This window comes from Cricetulus griseus (genome assembly GCF_003668045.3).
Source record: "Cricetulus griseus strain 17A/GY chromosome 1 unlocalized genomic scaffold, alternate assembly CriGri-PICRH-1.0 chr1_1, whole genome shotgun sequence".
Lineage (NCBI taxonomy): Eukaryota > Metazoa > Chordata > Mammalia > Rodentia > Cricetidae > Cricetulus > Cricetulus griseus.
The window spans coordinates 16,319,490-16,340,723 of record NW_023276807.1 but is presented as its reverse complement, the minus strand read 5'-3'; the positions used below and the strand labels follow the sequence as shown (position 1 = coordinate 16,340,723).

The window sequence follows — 21,234 nt, the reverse complement described above, 5'->3', positions numbered from 1 at the left end:
TTCACATAAGTCAGACTGCATTTCCTGGAAGCTTCATAAATATTTTGTGTTATGCTCCTTCGGACCAATGGTTCTCAACTTTTCTAATGCTGTGACCCTTTAACACAGTTTCTCATGTTGTGGTGATCCCCAACCATAAAACTGTTTTCATTGCTACTTCAAAACTGTAATTTTGCTACTGTTATGAATCATAATGTAAATATTTGTGTTTCCTGATTGTCTTAGGTGACACCTAAAGGAGTCACAAGCCCCAGGTTGAGAACCATTGCTTTGGATATTCCTTTAAAAATGTGACACTAAGTGATAGTATGATTTAATCTAATACTTCAAGTGAAAGTTTTGCCATGAATCAGATTAAGGGAAGCTTTGAGTTAAGTGGAGACTAAGGGGACTTATGGCTGAAATCTACAGAGTGTATGTGAATTGTACCTCTCATGCATAGTGCATTGACTCTTTAATATGATCAGTATCATGCAACAATCAAAGCTTTAACTGGTAAGTTTATCTGCCACAGTAGAGCCTTGTGGAGATGAGACTAAAAGCACTCGCTACATCAAGGACACTTCATTTTTCATGCTCCTGTCCTCTGTCAGGTAAGTCTTGTGTGCACAGAGTGACCTAATAGGATGTTTCTGTTCCCTTTGATTGGGAGAGACTTGTTTTTACCTGTCCTGTATTTCCAGAGCTGTTTCTCAGACTTGTGGGCATCAAAGAAAAGAAATGAATACTAAGCAAGCAAGGCAGGGCAAGCGATGGCAGGGACTGCCAGGATGCCAAGGAGCACACTGTTCAACACAGTCCCAAGCCTCTCTTTGCAGTAGCCACAGCATCACCTCTGCTCTGCACTCTTTAGAAAGGGCACAGCCTCAGGCCCAGATGCATGCAATGCCACAAGTATACCAGGCAGCTCCCCTGCTTGTCCAAAACCAAGAGGCACTAACAAGTCCTGTCCAGCAGTTCACAGGGGCTTCCACAAGGCTTAAATTCTAGGGAACGAAAAATCCCAACGCCTCTGCTGCTTTCCAGAGGCCATTTTCATGTGTCCAAGTTCTATGCCCCTGGGGCCCATGTTCATTATTCTGAACTGCTGCAGAAGTCAAACAGCTGTTCTAACATCCAGGATCTCCTCCTAAAGTGGGAGGGCAGCTTTTTACATGCTTTAAGAGAGTATGTTATCCGCAGTGCCATTAGTCCACTGTATTGACTATTAATCAGCTTTGCAGCCACAGCAGTTAAAAGCTTCTTGATGTGGGAGTAGTCTCACTTCATCACAAACTCCTTTTTGGAAAGACACTGTGAGAAAGGGACCCTGACTGAATAGCCTCTGACTTGTTCCATTTGAAATGTTTTTAAGAATGGAATTTGATCGGCTAAAATATGGCTCAGAAGGTAAAGGCATTGGCTACCCAGAGTTTGATTCCTGAGACCACATGATCAAAAGAGAGAATAGATTCTGCAAGTTTGTCCTCTGGCCTCTGTGCTGCTCTCTCTCTCTCTCTCTCTCTCTCTCTCTCTCTCTCTCTCTCTCTCTCGGAGGGAGTACTTATGTCTATAGTATATTTAGATCACTACATACGAATCATACACAAGTACAATTTTGAGCAAAATAAAGAAGTTTACTCATTAAGTCTATAGGAGAAGCACCATTGTGGGGGTTTCTACAGTAGGGCTTCTGGAATTAGCTGTCTGGTTTGAGCCCCAGGATTACAGATTACTATCTCTGAGACCCTGGAAAGGATTTTAAAGGCTGTCTATGTTAAGTTTCTGCATTAGTAGGCTTAAGATCATACTAAGGGTAGAAAAGTTAAGATTAGACACTATGTTTAAAGTCACTTGAATAGTACCTGGCATTTATAAAGTATGTATTACATGTTTGCAAGTGAACTACAGAAGTATTTATTTTTGTGACAAGGTAGGCACTGTGCAGTCTCTTTTCCTTGTCCATATAGTTTAAGATGTCCTAGTTGTAGGTTATGGTTTAAAAAAGGACTTTTATTGGGAATGGTCATGGTGGGAAGAGTATACAGAAAGCAAGAACAAGGACAAGTTGTATGTAGGCTTTCAACCCTATGCCATTTAGACTTCTATTTTTCTTTCCTCCTTCCAGCTCATGGTAACTCTCACTGGTCTAGAAATGATAAGGAAACAGCTGTTTTTTTTTTTTTTAGTATGTGCCATTTAATTTTTAATAATCTACTTATTTATTACATGTATCATTTATTTGTGTGTGTTTGTGTGCACATAAATGGGTATATATACATGTGTATGTGGGAAGGGCAGAGGATACCTTTGCCTGCCACGTAGGTTCTCGGAATCAAAACTCAGGCTGTTAATCTTAGCAGTAGCCATCCATCCCAGTACATGTGATTTAAGAGTTAGTTTATTACTTATAGCATATGTCGGAAGAATCTTGTCTTTGATTGAGAGAAAATACAATGTTAATGAGATTTAAATATTTCCTCAAACATCATTATTTATAATTATGCTCTGCAAATATAAGAGAAGATGCCAGCATTCATAAGTAGAACCCTCCAGAAGAATCTTGCATAGCATAGATTTTCATCTGTTTGTAAAGTTAAAAGGAATCTTTGATACCATACTAAATCACAATGCATTCCTTACACAATAGGGAAGGCTGAAATCTGGTCACTCCATTTTTTACTGTTGCATGAGTTCTCATTTGTATGAGAAGTTGGAAGAGAAATATGCAGGGTTAAAAGAAAGACATACTTGAATCATTTATATATAGAACAAAAGTGTGGTATATAGAAAAATTATGTTTGACACAGGCATTTTCTAAAAGAAGCTTATTTTATTAGATTTCTAGGAAAGTAGGCTTCTTCTGAATCATAAAGGACTTATGATAACCTTTTAAATAAAAACATCTCTCTAAGAAGTATATTTATAATTAAATTAGAATGAAAACACAAAGTTAATAATGCTGTTTAGAAACAGAAACCTCACAATTTTTATATGTTAAGGCTTTGTCCACACAACTTCAGACTTGAAAACCTTGCCAAAGGTGATACACATTTTCTACTGAATACGGCAGGAGCACCTCTAGAATAATTATTTTATACTACCACATGTGGCCCTTTAGATCAAATAATGATGAATAGACATTTTGAAATAGAAAACAAAATGTGGGTAATCAAAGCATTCACAAGCCTTCTCAAAGTTTTTATAAAATTCAGCTTACCTTAAAATGAATGAGGACTACAGATGGCCACAACAATATTTCCTCCTCAGATCTGACATACTCTCATTGATAACATTAGTCTTTTAGTGATTTTTGATGAGTGGAAATCTGTAACACATACCAGAAGCAGGACCTTTATCATAATTCTTAGTACCAGCTTGCTGTTACCCATGGGCACGTAAAGCTGCACAGCTAGCTAAGGCTACTGAAGGGAGAAAATGACACTGAATTAATAACAGTTTAAGCTTGGGAACATAATAATATCCACTGGGATAAGGCAGAGTTTCACATTGGTGACTCAGTTGGTTTCACGCTGTTACTTTCAAGTTAGAGTCTCGCAGTGAGGTTACCTGGGAACCTCTGTATATCATGCAGTAAATCAATAGTGTTTACAGCAGAATTACATGGTAAGCTTCTCTGTGTTTTACTCTAGATCAATGAAGACTCACTATGGGATTCACCTTTTAGCTTCTATGAATTGTACGATAAACCAGGAGTCTTTATTCTCTTTTAAACTGGCTAGTTGTCATGAAATTAGACGATGTACCTATAAGCATATCATTTCTGATAAGACCGAGTCCCATTACCAAAACTCATTTCATGAATAACTGAAGTAGCCACCAGAATGTCGAACATTGGAATCAATTAGAGAAAAAGAGTAAAAATTACTGGAGAGGCAAGTAATGTTATGAATCACAGACTCCTAAAAAAATTGAGGGCTAAGAGAAGTGTTCCTGTAGTTAGGAGGCAAGATGGTGGGAAATGGTATTAGAGAGAATAAGGACATTGCCGGGGGTGGGGAAGATATGGAATGCTGGGTACTTAGTGAACGTTCTCGTTTATCAATGAAGACAAATATTCTTCCTTGCCAGAGACAGTTGCTTAGTTTCATCAACTGAAATTAAATCAGCATTTGGAATGTGGCTGCAGGAAGAGACAATTTTGGAATATTTTACCAACCTTGAAACATTTTGCAACCCTTTGAAACATGTTACCTTCCCATGCTATATTACTGCCATCCAATAATACATGACATCAGTAATATATGACATCTAGTAATACATGACATCCAGTATTATACGACAGTCAGTGATGTATGGTATCCAGGGCAAGCTCAGGCTGATTGTCCTCTGCTGTAGGCCAGGAAATTATAGAGATGAAATTTGATTTTAAAGCAATTTATGTACAAGATAATGAAATGCTTAGGCCTTTCATTTCAGACTAGAGTTGAAGGCCTTGAGTAGAACTAATCATTTTGTGACCAAAAGACCAACTTACCATGTTTTTCTTTTAAGGACAGATATATAAGACTCTCTTGAGTCTTATACTCTTATACACTGTCTCTCCTAAGGATGAGTTATTGGCAGACCTACAACTCTCTCAGAATCTGCTAATTCCTAGTACGTTGCTTTTAAAAAATATATATATATATATATATATATATATATATATACATACAGACATATTTATGTTGCACAACAGCAGTTTCCTGCTACCTGATATTTAAATAGAATTTTTGTCTTGTCACTGGAACTTGCAAAATATTTTTACCCTTGAATCTTCTCTTTTATTTGCATTTTGCTGTTTTACAGTCCCATTGGTTTTCTGCCTAGAGGAATTTTGAATTAAATTGCCTTTTAGGTTCTAAATTTGTTTTAAAACTCACTTTGAATTGGCTCATAAAACTGTGAGCTTGTCCTGCTTCAGTTTGAGCCCATCCTCAGATTTAAATTGACTTAGACATAAGCTGGAGATAATTTTCAATTTTTCTCTGCTTTCCAGTCACCAGACTGCTGCCATCCTATTTTATGCTCTTATGACAGAAACCTAGGACGGCATGTCAACCCTCGATTTGAGAGCACCTTGGACCAAGTTCAAACACATTCAGAGGAAAAAATTCAGGAGTGAGGGTAGGTTTTAGATTAAAAAAAAAGAAAGTGTATTCAAACCTGTTCCAGGAAAAAAGAATGCCAGCAGGTGCTGATGACAGGAAGTCCCTCATTCTGTTATCACCTCATTAGCTCGGATTGCCTGACCCCGGATGTTCTCTGCTGTCAGCTTTAGTTGCTGGCCTCCCATTTTCTCTCAGGAACCTGAATCATCCTCTACTGGCAATGCCCTTTGGAAAGTGGAGTAACAGCGCAGTTCGATGTAAAAACGCCATATCCAATTCGGGTACTTTTACTTCTAATCTTCAATAACATTGGAGATTTTTTTCCCGCCTCTGATATGTCTGGTCTCACACAGAAAAAACAAAACAAAACAAAACAAAAAACCAGGCAAAGTTATTTGGAGCCCAGGGCTCCTAATAATTCTGCCTTGCTTTCTTTTCATCCATTTTGTTCTGAAATATATAAAAGAATTACAAAAAAAAAAACAACAGTATTGGAGATGGAGTCGTGCTGTCTTGCCCATGCTGGCTTTAAAATCATGAAGCTCTCACAGCAGATTCTTGTAGAGCTGAGATTACAGGTAAGGTAACTACTTTAGGAAGGAGTGAATCATTCAGCAAGATTTTAATAAAAAGATTATATAAACTCCACGTCTGTGTCTCCAAGTTTGTGTGTAGATGTGTGTAAATGAGAAATAGAAAATCATAGAGCCAGAGAGATGGATAGCTCAGCAGTTAAGAGTGTGTATGGCTTGTGGGAAGAACTTGAACTCAGTACCCGGCATCCACATTGTCACTCTAGTGCTAGGGAGATCAGACACCTCCAGTCTCCAAGGGCTCTCGCCACCAATGCCCGGTTATCCAAAGTCTCTTTAAAAAGTCCAAAATCTCTCTAAAACTGCAAAGACTTAACTGTGGGCTCTGGTAAAATAAAACATAAAATTAAAAAAAAAAGGAAGCGTCGGGGCACAGGTACAATCAGAACAAACCAAAGCCAAAGTCCAACAGCGTAAAGGCTTCTGGGACTCATGATCTCCAAAGGGCTGGGAGAGGCTCCACTCTGGCTGTGTCATTCACAACACACATGGCACATGAGGCTAGCTCCACTCCACAGCTGTTTCTGTACTCGGTAGTCATTCCATAGTGCTGGCATCTCCAGAATTCTGAGGTCTCAACTGCAAATAAGAGGCACATTCATCAATAACTTCTGAGCTCTCTTTGGGGACTTTGGCCCCTCCACACAGTGCCACACCTCAATTTCGCCTCAGGACTCTTTTAGTCTTGGGGGTTTCTACTGCAACTGAGGCTATACCTTAACCAATGGCCTCACCTGGCCCCAAGTCTCTGCACGTGTTCTGCACGATGCCATCATGCTTTCAAAACCAAAAACACCTGGAAAACTCATACACATCACCATGTTTGGCTGCCAGCACAATGCATACACATACAGCCTGAGCCCTATCAGAGGCACTGCTTCTACATGCCAGACCTGAAGAAACAGTTCCCAGAAGTTTTTGCCTCAATGATGCTGGCCTCTTAATCACAATGGACTCTTCAGTCCCAGCTGACCAGAACCACAGATTATTAATTTAAAACATCACTCTAAGCACTCCATTAGATTTTTGCTGTCACTTTTTTTTTTGAGACATCCCTGTGTAGCCCTGGCTGTCCTGGAAACCCACTCTGTAGCTCAGGCCTGGCTTCAAACTCAGAGAGCCACCTGCCTCTGCCTCCTGAGTGCTGGGACTAAAGGTGTGTGCTACCACACCTGGCTCTGGTGGTCTTTACATCCCTATGAAAGGGATATAAACACTACAAGGCTGTCAACATTGCTCTCAGTCTTCCTATCTTTTAAGCTAACACAGAATAGCCCATTGACATCTGAGCACTGAAAGGCTTTTCCAGCCTGAAGTTCTGAACACACCTGCCCAAACCCCAAAAAATGCCGTTAGGTCAATCACAGCAATATCCCATAATCCTGTAGCAATTTCTTAGTTATAGCTTGTATTTCCATGACAAAACACCAGGGCCAAAAGCAATTTGGGTAGGAAAAGTTGTAATTCAGTTTACAGCTCTCAGATCACACCCCATCACTGAAAGAAGTCTACAGAAGAGCTCGAGGTGAGAACCTGGAGGTAGGAACTGAAGCAGAGGCCATGGAGGAGTGCTGCTGACTGGCTTGCTCCTCAGAGCCTGCACTACCTGATTTCTTATTTATTCCAGTACCACCTACTCAGGGATGGGGCCACTGGCAGTGGGTGGGTCCCACATCAATCATGACTACCCTCCCACATTAATCATGAGTCAAGCATTGTCCTACATTCTGGTCTACAGGCTAATGTCAGTGGAGATATTTTCTCAGTTATGATTGCCTCTTTCTGGGCTGGAGAAATGGCACAATAATGAAAAGCTAATGGAAACACAAGATTCCTTCTTCCCAGATGTTTAGTCTTCATGTAACATCTGTGCACCACATGTATGCCTGGTGCTCACTGAGGTCAGATGAAAATCTCCTAGAACTAGAGTTACAGACACTTAAAAGCTACCATGTGGATTCTGGGAAACAAACTCAAGTTCCCTAGAAGAACAGCAAGTTTTAACTGATGAGCTATCTCCCAAGTCTCTTCGAAATAAAAATATTTTTCCCATTTTGATTATTTTTGAGACAGGGTCCCACTATGTAGTACTGGCCGTCCTAGAACTCACTAAGTAGACCAGGCTGGCCTCGAACTAGTAGATATCCTCTTGCCTCTGTCTCCCGAGTCCTGAGAGTAAAGGCGTGCACTGCAGCTCTCGGCAAAATAAAATATTTTAAAAAAGGAATAAAAAGTCACTCAAATTTCTTTAAATGACTTAATGTTTAAAATCAGTTTAAATACCAACTGGGATAAATGAAAGAAATCAAGGTGCATTCTTTTTCTTCCATATTTCAGCTTTGTATGCTTAAATATTTTGATTAAGTAGAAGACAGGCCACTTAGAGATGTTCAAGCCAGAGATGGCAATCATGTAGTTACATTTATGTGATGCCTCTACAGTCATTGTCCTGAGACGGAAGGAGGGACAGAGAGGTGAGCCAGGAGATAAAAATGAAGTGATCAGATGGACTATTCCCATCACTAAGGCAGTGATTCTCAATACTGGCTGCACATGTGGTTACCCAGGGTGCTTTTAAAAAGTCCTGAGGCTCAGGTCCCACTCCAGACATCCTGAAGTGATTGATCTGGGCCAGCATCTGAGCAGGACCAGGGTTTTGAAAGTATTGAAAGGTGATCGGAAGGGCAGCTGAGTGCCACTTGTCCTTGGCCTGTGAGGACTATGTGCCATCGGTTCTGATTTGATTTACCCAGTGGTTTCTAACTTTGCTGTGATGAAGAATGACCTCAGAGGCTGTCAGCAGCAACGTCTCAGACCTCTGCTCAGCTTGACTAAACAGAATCACTTGGGGCTACCCTTCTGGAATTTGCAATTAGGAAAACACCTATGTAGTGACATTTCTGCAGCCCCCTATGGGGAAATGGAATTATGTTATCTGTTTTGACAACTGTGACATTAATTTCTACTGACTTGTGTTTATAGAACTCCATGGGAACTTCAACTAACAATATTGTACATGGCTGAGGAAAAAAGGAGTGTGCAGGGCAGAGGAGCCAGTAGTAGAACACTCCCTTCCAGATAGGGAAAGAGGAAATGTGCTGAAGGAGGAAAGCAAGTTTGTGCAAAAGCAATAAAGCTACTGTTTGGTACATACAACAGCCACCCAACCCCCTTCCTGCTCTTGGTCTGTATAGAAGTCAAGCAGGTAACTCCCTCATGCTTCAGGATTAGGGTCCTTTGGTCCTGCTCCTGCCATGTACAATTGTGTGAGCCTAGGAGAGCTGTTCTGAGCTCTAATGCTGTGAATGCCAGGCTACCTCCTATGCTGGGCTATTGTGCAGTGACACTTAAGATGCTTTGCATGGTCTTCAGGTAGACAATACTAAGAAGTTGATATTGTTGTGATATTGTAAAAACATTTTTATGAGTGATAATACTTGTAGAGAATATGGCAAGGAAAGAATGATAATTGCTCAGAAGAATATCAAGGCTGGAACAATCATAAAGCTTAATTGCCATCTATTAAGGAAAACAACAAAAAATTTAAGGTTGTGTTTCTTACTTTAGTCTCATTATATTACTTTTAAAATGTAGATGGTCATGGTATGATTTCATTAGTATCTTCTAGCTAAATCATCTAAAAAAACAAACCTTTGCAATTACCACCAGTGTCAAAAGCATCATCCGTAGAATCATTATTTTCCATTTTAGAAATGCAAACATAACCAGAAATAGGAGTTTTGGACTTGTTACATTGCATTTGTGTCTCACCTCCTTCCAAATTCTGAAAAAACGAGAAATACAACTTGACTCAAATTTAAATAGGTAATTCTTTTGTAAGGATATACCAATTTTAAATCTTTGGAATATCTCATAAGAGTAAAATCTATGATTACAGATGACAAAAATCATATGATCTGCTAATACAAAGCCATTTCCTACTATCCTCAGCCTACTTTAGAGAGAGAAAAAGGACAAAGAAGTAGGTATATTGTGGAGCAGAGTTTCTTCCTGTTTTGGTGTACAAGGCTGTAAAGACATATCTGCTTGTGAGTCAGAACCCATTATCCTTTTAGAAACATTAAACTGTTAGTGACCTAGTTTAAAATATCAACTACCATAGGTCTAGAAGAACATATAAGAAGAATTGACATAGAAAGAAGCCACCAAGGCCCCAGCAGCTATAATACATGAGAACCAGAGGTTTTCCATATATAGAAGTAACAATGGGAAAAGAGACAGAAGAGGCAGGAAGATTTCCAGTAGAATTCACCAGTATCTAGGAAGAGTTAGGCAGGTCATCCAGGGACAGAGAGAACTTGGGGAAAAAGAAGGGCAGAGTCGCCAGCCAGACACAGAGGATGCAGCATGGGCAGTGCAGAGAGATGAGGTAACAAGCCATGAGATAGAACATAGATTAAAATAAATGGGTTAATTTAAGTTATAAGAGATAGTAGGACAAGCCTAAGCTAAGGTTGAGCTTTCATAATTAAAAAATACATCTCCTGGTCATTATTTGTGAACTGGTGGTCCAAAGAAAAATCCAACTACATTCGGCTTAGGTGTGTGGTTCATTCTCCAGTGACTCAGGACAGGGTGGGACCTAGAGCAGCTGTGTTCTAGCAGATGTTCAATGGTAGGTGTTCATGCAAAAAACTGGCATTTCAAGACTGGACTTGTGTAATTAAGGAAAGGCCAGATTCTACTAGGCTGGTGATTCAGGTCTTCTCAATAGGTGGGCTCTCCAGACAATTTTAAGCCAGACTAATAAGAGCAACACATACCTGGGAGATGTTGCTTAGGTAACTTCTGGCAGAGTTGTGTCCTGTTTCTCCACCTTGGATCTGTAATATCAAATTAAGTATAAAAATAGTTTCATGTATTTCAGTGGTGACATCATATATACATAGTATCTTGTCCTCAGTGGTTATTTTCCCATTAATAACATGGATAGAAATTTGATGAGGGATGTTCTTCTGTATATATGTTTCTCCTATTGGTTGATGAATAAAACACTGTTTGGCCAATAGAGGCAGGAAGAAAGGCAGGAAGAAAGGCAGATCTAGGAGATGAGAATTCTGGGAAAGGTAGGCAGAAGAGGATGCCATGTAGCCACCAAAAGGAGTAACAGGTCCAGGCATTCTCCTGTAAGCCAAGACCATGTGTAAACACATAGATTTATAGAAATGGGTTAATAATTAATACAGAAAAAATGATTAAGACAGGCCTAGCCAATAAGAAGCTCTAGTCATCAGTCAACACTTTTATAATTAATGTAAGTCTTTGTGTGCTTATTTGGGGCAAGGCAGCTGTGAGACCAGGCTGAACAAGAAATACTACAGCAGCAGAAATTCCTACACATAACTGCTCCCAAGGCAGCACACATCTTGGAGATGTTGTTTAGGTAACTTCTGTCAGAGGTGTGTCATGTTTCTCCACCTTGGATCTGCAATATCAAAGTAGTTATAAAATAATTTAATGTGTGTGAGTTATTATATATATTACATATATAATATCATTTCCTCATTGGTTATTTTTTCTGTTAACAATGTGGAAATACTTGCACACAAGCTAAACTAATATTTCTGATAGTGTCATTTCCCCCCCTCCATGAACGTTAGCCTGATAGAACAGTACTTTTATTCCTTCATTTTACTCTCTAGTCTGCATTTCTTTTAAGTGCATCATAACCTAGCAGAACTTGGAAAGTTGTGCTTTCTACCTTCATGCTGTGGTCCTGATCATTTCCAGGTCTTTTGTTTCACCTTTCACCAGGACCTACTTTATCCACAGTGCTACCTAGATCCTCTGCTCTTCAAAAGGCAGCTACAAAGTTTCCTTCTTTTGTTTCTTTTGAGCTAGACTCTTTAGTGATTATATATGTATATATATATATTTCATTTGTACTTTGAGTTCATCTAGGTTGTACATTAGGAGGTTTTGTGAACAACACAAACTGAAGCAGAATCTTGATATTAACATTTTCTTACACCAAATAGTGACAATCCCATGTCAGTGACATAATATCTTCTACAGAGGCGTCTTGATTCAGCCTTTTCTCATAAACAGAAAGGCTTTAGTCCTTGACTTGACCCATTATAAAGAAACTAAGAATGGGTACTGGTTGAGAATCTCATAGTTCTATTGAGGGGAATAATCTGGCACTTTAATATAATCTTTTGCATTAATGCCTTGCCTTAAAGAATTAGCACTTTCTAAGACTCTAGTATAAGTTTCATTCTGGAGAATATCTAGATTTTTTGCCTGAATTATTTGCTTAAGGTTTTATTTAATCTCTTCTGTCTTCACCTCCCTACACATGTCAAAAAATTAGAACCCACTTAATAGAAGCCTTGAAGAACAAATAGTATAAAGGCAGCAGAAGCATTTCTCACTATGTAACTATGTCCTAATTATGGGCTATAAAATATTTTAAGACAAAATACTGTGGGGATGCAGAGAAAGTGGACTCTGGCACACTGTGGATGAGAATGTAAATTGCTACAGTTGTGAAAACTAGTATGATGGTTCCTCACAAAGCTAGAAATAGAACTACCACAGGATTCATCAGTGCTGCTCCTGGAGGGTATATCCAAAGGGAATGTAATCAGAAGTTAGGGAAACATCCCCCTGTCCCATTTTCACTGCAGTAGTATTCACAATAACCACAGAATGGAAAAATGGTATCTATCAAATAAATTTGGAGAAAAAAATGTGATACAAATACACAAAAGAAAATCAAATCAAATAAATTCCTCCCTGGACCTGTGGAAATATTTCAGTGGTTTTGAGCACTCTCTGCTCTATCAGAGGGGTCTGGGTTCAGTTCCTAGCACTCTGATGGAAGCTCACAACCATCTGTAACTTCAGTTCCACAGTGCTAGATAGCTTCTTCTGGCCTCTTCTACAGGTACCAGGCATGCATATGGTTCATAGACATACATGCAGTCAGAACACCCATACACATAAAGTGACATTGAAAAATAAAATAAAATTCATGCAGCATTCATGGATACAGATGGAAGACTATGTTATCAAGCAAGCCCCCAATGAAAGACAAGTTCCATGTAATATTCCTATTTATATATGGAAACAAAAGTTGGTCTCAAAATAGTAGGGAAAAGAATAGTGGTTACTAGAACCTAGGGAGGCTTTGAAGATGAGATGAATGGGAAAATACAGAAGTACAGCTGTATAGAAGAAATGACTCTTAGTTTTTCACAGTAAAATAGGCAAAATATGGCCAATGCACAATTGCTTACATATATCAAAATAAGCTAATGAGAAGATTTTGAATATTCTCAACACAATGAAATTATGAATGTCTGAGATGTCATTTACTCTGATTTGGTTACTAAATACTGTATAGAAGTACTGACATGCCATGCTGTGCCTTGAACACATATGAAATTACTATGTATTAATTAAAACATGCATAAATAGGAGTTAGAGAGATGGCTCAGAGATTCAGAGCACTTTCTGCTCTTGAAGAGGACCTGAGTTTGATTCCCAGCACCTGTGTTGGGCAGCTCATAACCATCCGTAAGTATAGTTCCAGAAGATACAACACCCTCTTCTGGCCTCTGCACATATGTGCATGTACATGGTGCACGTACATATATTTACACACACTTGACCCATTACACACACACACATACATAAATTAAAAATTAAATACATCATTAAAAGACAAATACAGAAAAAGACAGAACACAAGACAGATTGCTGTCTATTTCATAATCTCAGAAGCAAAATGTAAAGCACATGTTCTTTATGGTGAAATCTTGCAGTCAGGAATCACAGAATGAGCACAGAGAGGTTGATCAGGGCAAAGTACAGAGACATATGTGTTTACATAGATGGTCAGATCGATCTTACTTCAGTGGTTGAGTTACCATGAGTTATCATTAATGAGTTATCATTAAAAAATGTACTGAGAAATGGTAAGTTTCTTGTGAATAACTTCCATATCTTACTCACCTTTATGATTTTTATAATTTGATACCTCTTATGGCATAACCATTCAAAAATAATTATTGAATGAAAGAAAGAAAATGCAGTTGCATTGTGATACATTGAAAATATTTAAGAGTTTGAACTCATTTGCTTGCTGCTTGATGTAAATGGGTAATTTAATTTCTAAAGTTCTGAGTTTAGTCAATCTATAAAAATCAGTTAAAAAGGCACCTAATTTAAATTTTTATTGCAAGGATTAAAATATACTTAAAAGATCCTTTTCTCAGTTTGTACTCACGTATTCAGCATATAGTTAATAATGTCTGCTCTATCCTCAGCTGAACTCTGTGATCTTTAGTCTATCAATAAACAGAATAGTCAAAATCTCCCGCCATCATACAGTTCTTGTAGAGTTCAGGAGAAACAACAAAAAAAGAAATCAGATGATCAATCATCAGTCCTTCAGTAGACAGTATATAAAATTAAAGACTACAAGTGTGAAAGAAGAGTATGAGGAGGGTTGGGGAAGGAGAGATGCAGGTCATTGTCCAGTTTTGTAAAGGACAGTCAGATCAGACTTCATTGTGTGAGAGAGATTTAAGCCAAGGTTTGAAGAAGGTGAGGGAGTTAGCTGGGCGGTCACTAGGAAGAAGCAGGTTCCAAGATAGACCAAAGTTGTTGGGCAGGATCCTGTCTTGGGTTATTGGAGAGAGGAGTGCACCAGAGAGAAAGATAAATGTAAGGAAGAGGAGAGAACGTCTTTGGAAAGACAAGGTGGATGTAGGCAGTAGCAGCACATTCAGGGCATTGTGTAGGCTCCAAGTTTGCATTTTCTACTGGGCCAAGCTGGGTTGTATCAAGCCTGAGAAAGATGGCATGTTCTGATTTAGGTTTATTGGCATTTAGTTTGGAATGCAGTGGCCATCAATACACAACTGATAAAGTTTACAAATTAAAAATAATATATTTATAATTACTCATTAATCATAATACATTTCCTGTTCCACCTACAGAATGCAAAATATGGTCAACAAAACAACCAGCAAACAAGGGAAACTTCATGAGTTTTTTGCGAGCCATCTCGGGTGTCTGAACATAATGAAACATTATATGTTTATCTTTCAAAGAGGTAAACTCAGGGAGTAAGCAGATTTGGGATTGCATAAAACTCCAATTACAATTTTCTACCTTCATAAATGTCATCGAATTTATTTTCTTTAAAAAATGATGCATTTTTTCACTTAGGAAGAAAGCTTTTTCTACTTCTATCTCTGTATGATGGAGAAGGATTTTTGTTCATAGTTTCTAGATTGCATCCACTCTGGTGGGCTTTCTTTCTTTTTCTTTTTTTCTCCTCCTCCTTCTTTCTGTGGAACGGCCCTGGCTGTCCTGGAACTTGCTTTGTAGACCAGGCTGGCCTTGAACTCACAGAGATCCACCTGCCTCTGCCTCCTGAGTGCTGGGATTAAAGGCATGCACCACCACTGCCTGGCCTATATTTTGGGTTTTTATTGCATGGTATTTTCCTTATGGTCAAACTACCAGTCCAGGCTTCTTCTTGCCTGTGCTGTGGCACTACTGGGAAAAAGATGAGATTCTGTTACTCTATCTCAGCAACTCCCAGAATTCCCACATTTCTAACCAGATAATCAATTTGAGTTGTTATTTTCTTGCTATCAAAGGAGCATAGTCCCAACAACTACACAAGTTACAATTTAACTAAATGTCACTCTTCACTGAATAAATTACTGGCATACACAGACATTTAGTCTTAACATTATCTTTTAAGAACTCAGAAGGGAAAAGTGAAAGGGTGCTCTGTCACATACAAGATCAAGGAGTGCTGTTGTGGTGTCATATAGGATGGAGGAGGGTAGCAATTGTACCATGTGTGTCAATGTGCCATGAGAAAGGGCTTTGAATGTTTTACCAACAAAGAAATGATTAAAGTTTCATGAGATACAAATGCTTACTGTGATTTAACATTACACAATGTATATGTCTGTCAAAATATCACCATAGAAAATAAATATACGGAAGTTTACATGTTAATTTAAACATAAAATTTAAAAATGAAAGCAGCTACCTATATTTGAGCAGAGGGTGGCATGCTGGTCACATGCTGTTGGGGAGTATGGACTGGATTCTACTGAGAGCTTCACAAAGGACCTTGTGGGAACTGAGGACACCTGGACTTTAACCTGGTGAGGAAGGCTCCCTAGACCATCACAGGATTTATTTCGGTTTCTTCCTTCCTTCCTTCCTTCCTTCCTTCCTTCCTTCCTTCCTTCCTTCCTTCCTTCCTTCCTTCCTTCCTTCTCTCTCTCTCTCTCTCTCTCTCTCTCTCTCCCTCTTTCTCTCTCTCTCTCTCTCTCCCCCCCCCCCCCCCCCCCCCCCCCCCCCCCCCCCCCCCCCCCCCCCCCTCTCTCTCTCTCTCTCTCTCTCTTCTCTCTCTCTCTCTCTCTCTCTCTCTCTCTCTCTCTCTCTCTCTCTTTAGAGCTCACTTTGTAGCCCAGGCTGGCCACAAACTAGAGACAGTCTTCTTGCTTCTGCCCCCCAAATGCTGAGCATGAGCCACCATACCCAGCTTCTGTTCTTTGGAGACACCACATTTAAAACATTTTTTTTGACAGCTTCAAGAGGCATCAAATGTGTAAATCCATGTAACCACATAAGTCCTCAATTTAAAGAGTTGATAGCAAGCAGCTATTTAGTCAATAGAGTTAATGGGGGCAAAAATAGAGTAAGAAATATGGTCGGCTTTGTGCCTGTGTAATTAATGTCTCAGAACTATATATGACTGCATGTATGGCCAGCACTGGAATGATTGCATAATTATCCTGGAAGTTTCTCTGAAATCTCAAATGGTTGAAGGTAAGCTGGAAGAAGCCAGCCTCACAGCCATCCTTGCTGCTTTTTGGTGACCATCACTGCGTACTTCCCTCACTGGATTCTTTGGTACCATATTCTGCCCATCAGAATGTAGCACTATACAAAAAGCTGCCTTACTTTGTTGTTGGAACCCAAGACACCTATGATGCACACGACTCTCTTGGGGGGGGGGGGGTGCGGGGGGGCGGAGAAACAACAATATAGGGATTACAGGTACTATAAAATCTTCCAAGAAGTGAATGTGAGCAGGGCTGGGAATCAGGGAAGAATTTTCAGATAGAACACTCTGCATAGAGTAAAAGTATGAAGCTGCTATGTTTGGATTTTCAGGACTTTGCAACAAAACATAGTTTTTAATGTAAAATGTTTTAAAATACTGTGAAAATGCAGACATGATTTTATCCCTCCAAAATTTAGGTTGGAACTGAGCCCATGTTGTGACTGCTTTAAGAAATGGGATTTGTAAGAAGTGATTAAGTAATGAGGATTCTGCCCTCCTGTGTGAGGGTAATGACTGTAAAGCAGGGGTGGCAGACATTCATCATTCTGATCACATGACGACACAGCATTTGTCCCCCAGAGGACACAGCAAAATGGTATCACATTATAAGCAGAGAACAGACATCACCAAGCATCAAACCTGTTGGCACCAATATCCTGATTTTCTAGCTCCCAGCATTGTGTCATTTTGTAAATTGTACAGTCTCATGATTTTTCCTAGTGTGGCAAGAACAATGTATATATTCACTAATAATAATGTTTTCTATTTCTGATACTATTATAGGTGATTTAAAAATACTTTAACCCTATATTTTTTTGTTAGTTAAGAAAATACCATCATTATTATGAGAAAAGAGGAAGTATTTTCCAGTGGCTACTTGTCTAAAATAGACTAGTGTTTGGAGACTGAGTTAATTACATTCATAAGTAATTTATGAACAAAAATAGTGTTTTCTAGTTTAAGACTTCTTAAATGTGATTAGTAAGAAATAGGTCATACTTAATCAGGGTTGCTAAGTTAACACTTAAGAAGCAAGGAGCAATCATAAACAGTTCTTTTTGATTACATCTTAATTTCTCTTTACTGAAATTCACTTCCAAATTCCTGATTGTGTTCACCATTTCCTTCAGCCTTTTGTTTGTGCTTTCTTGGGCAAACTCAGGCAATTATCCTATTTCTGTTTACTTTCCTTAAGTTCACTGAGCTGGTTTTTTTTTGCCTTTTAAAAACTCCTTGAATTCTTTGTTGAAGCTTATGTTTTTGTTTTTGTTTTTTTGTTTAGGTTTTGTGACCTGGAATTCATTTAGTAATTCTCAGTTGCACAACATTTCTATCAGACTGGAGGCTTTGGAGTAGGGGGTGGGTAGTGTCTTGGATTTTCATATTGTTTTTGTAATAAGGCCTGGACATGTAGACTTTTTTATTTTTTGATGGCTGTACATCTGATGTGGATATAGGAGTTGGGCGGGCACACAGCATGTGCATCTAGTCACAACATGGTTGTGAAAGGCAAGGCTCAGCAGTGAGGCCCTGGTTGTGGGACCTTGTGACCCTGTTTAGGAGGGCACAGTCAGGGTAAGGTCAGGCACACTCAATAGGTTGGCTGGAGTACAAAAATGTGCTGGCCAGACTGTTATGAGGATGATAGTACATTCTTGACATCTTGATATTCCTGAGGTGTGTTACTTAGTGTGTGTGTGTGTGTGTGTGTGTGTAAGCACATGTAGCAAGAGAGAGATAACCAAGATTAGCCATAACAAATATTAATCAAAGTGAGTTATTCATGTTCCCTTTGATGATATATTCACATATATGTATGTGCATATGTTTCTGGTAATCACAAGGTACCTTTAATTTTTCACAAGAAATATTTTATTACTATAATCACAAAATCATAATTTCTGTACAGGAATGTATAAGTGAACATTAATCAATGCATTTGCTAATTTTCTTCATGAGGAGGGTAAACATACTACAGAACATAAAAGACAAAAGATTGTAAAATTTTCTGGCCTTGCGATGCACTTTTTAGTGCAATTATTTAAGACACAATAGTGTTCAATTCAACAAAATATTGCAGAATGTCATGCCGCAGTCCACTTAATTCAAATAGGGTCAGGACATGCAGCTTGTAATAAAATGTCAGCGCATATGTTTTTATATATAAAAAAACCACATGTGATTCAAAAAATACATAGTGGTTTATTTAGATGGTTTCTAGATGATCTCACTGAGGAATCCAATGTCTCCTTAACAGGGATAAAATTATCGCTAGGCAATGGCTTTGGCTTCAGGTAGGAATGCCTCCCAGTACTTTATCAGATGTTGCTGTGTTTCTACTAATGACTCCAAGTACTTGATGATAACAGATTTAAAATCTTTCACTCTTTCTTTCTCAAATCTTTCCACTTCTTTTCGAATTGTTTTAGAGATCTGCTCAAAATCTCTCTCCTTGTTGTACTTTCGCCTCCCACTCTCTTAATTTTTAGCTTGTTGAATTTTATCTGGTTTGTTAGCAACCATCATTTTTGCCTCAGTTTCATGTTTTTTGAGCAAAGTGATTTGAGCATCTTTCCATTTCTTGCTAGCATTTCATCCGATGGTCAAACACACTTTTCACTGCAGCAATGAGCCGAATGTAATCACTAAGAAGTTCCGAGAACATGTAAAAGTCGGCAAAAGCTTGTTCTTGATGTAATTGGTCTATCTACTCCTCAACCTCTGCAAGCTGAGACAAGGATCTAGACAGGGCAGTGTGGTCCTCATAATTACCTAGCATGGCAGCACTCTTAGCAAAGGCAGCTATGTTGGCTGAAAGCTCTTTTCTATGGCAGATCAAGGCTTCAACACTGGCATGAAGTTTCCGAAGTTGCTGGTCAAGATTTTCAAATTGTTGTTGCTTTTCTTTAAACCATGCATCCGATTCATTCATCTTGATTGTCATTTTGTTGACAGCGTCGGCAGCCTTGTTCACCATCCTCAGTGAACCTGTGTATTAACTGCTCTCGGCAGCTCTGAGCTTTCCAAGAACTGCCTTAAGTCGGGGTCCTGAAGCAAGGTCGGATGCTTTACTGTTCTCTGAAGATACTTCTCCAGTGCCGCTCTTCATTTTTCTACAAACTCAGTGGACGATGAGTCTTCTTTACCTACTTTGACCTTGGTCATACCTACTATACTCTTTTCTGGAGCTGGTGGCATAATGTAACCAACATGCAAATATTTGCTTGCTAATTTGCTATGTAAACCAAGAAAGTCACCGAATCTTCTTTTGACTGAAAATTCACTCTTACTGAACATGGAAAGAGAAGTCTTTGTTGTTACTCTATATGCCATGTAAGCATTCATGCCATCTTCAATCTCTTCTCTGGATCTATCAAAGATCACTGGAGCAGAAATACTCTTTGATTCGATTCTAGGAGCAATGAGTGCAGTAGGTATGACAGGAGTAACTGCAGGAGAAGGCTCAGAGGAGAGAGAGGATAGGCTCTCTTTCTGGACTGTCCAAAGAAACATCTTCTGTGGCTTCTGCAAAAAGATCTCTGTCATCCTCTAGCATGACTTCTACAGGTTTGGAGCCATTGGAGTTCGCACTAATATCTTCTGCAGGAAGACTGGCTGGTTCAAGAGATGATGGACTTGACTCGAGGGTGGAGACAGTGCTGGTGAACAGGTCCTCTCCGACCTCCTGCTCCTCAAAGTCAGTGGGCTTCACGTCCCCCAGGAGGAGGAGGCTCCCTCTCTGCCGCCATCTTCGCTGGCCTGGACGACTGCAAGAGCCGGGCCTTGCAGACCTGTCACGTGAGCACGCAAGGCAGGGCTGGCGTCGATGCCTTTAATTTTTAAGACCCACTCTACCCCTATAACTATATCACTCATTAAGATGCTGTCTAGAGAACTCAGGTATTCTATGTATATGCTAAACTTGTGCCCATATCATTAATTAAGCTGCTTTATGCGCTGTCAATAGTGTCAAGCATGACTAAACTAATATACAATGGAGAAAATAATCTCAGTTTCAAACTGTACTCCTGTTTTGTTTGGAGAAGGAAAAGCCTCTCCAATTTTTAAAAATATAATGTTCAAAAACAGGGGTTCACAACAGATACAATCTGAATATACATTCTCAGAAAAAAATCATACATAGTTACTCCCGAACAACATGTTCTGAAATTACTGTACAAGGAAGGGTAATTAGAACACATTTCCAGGTCATTTTCATAGAGGCAGTTGGGTGTGAGTCTGCCTTAGAGGTTCACTGCTAGTTCTTCTGTTTGGTGTGTGGCCATTTGTTTAATGGTTCTAATCATCGCTTTCATGTATAAAAGAGAATAAATAGTTCTGGCAGGTCACGAGAATGAAAGGCGTAAAAAAAAATACCAGGTACCTCCAGGCAAGTTCCAGGTTTCTGTGTCCTGAAACAAAGGGTTGAACAGAGGTACACAGTTCTAGTAGAAGCAGGGCACTTTATTGGAGAAAGATGCACTTCCAAGGCAGGAAACAGGCCATAGCAAATCCTTAGTATCTCAGTGACCCACCATACAAAGTGTGGGAACTTTTTGGCTTATGGAACAGCACATGCTTTCTCAGGCATTCTCTGTTATATGCAGTTCCAAGTTCCAAGTAGAACTTCATGCAATGCATATCTCATCAGTTTCTTAAAACTCCACAGAGGTGTATGCATTTTAGCATTTTAACGAGC

General features: G+C 39.2%; 1 pseudogene; it reads right to left on the bottom strand.

Moving 5' to 3' along the window:
• Positions 1 to 18,499: 18,499 nt before the first annotated feature.
• Positions 18,500 to 20,284, bottom strand: LOC100762927 (annotated as a pseudogene).
• Positions 20,285 to 21,234: the final 950 nt, after the last annotated feature.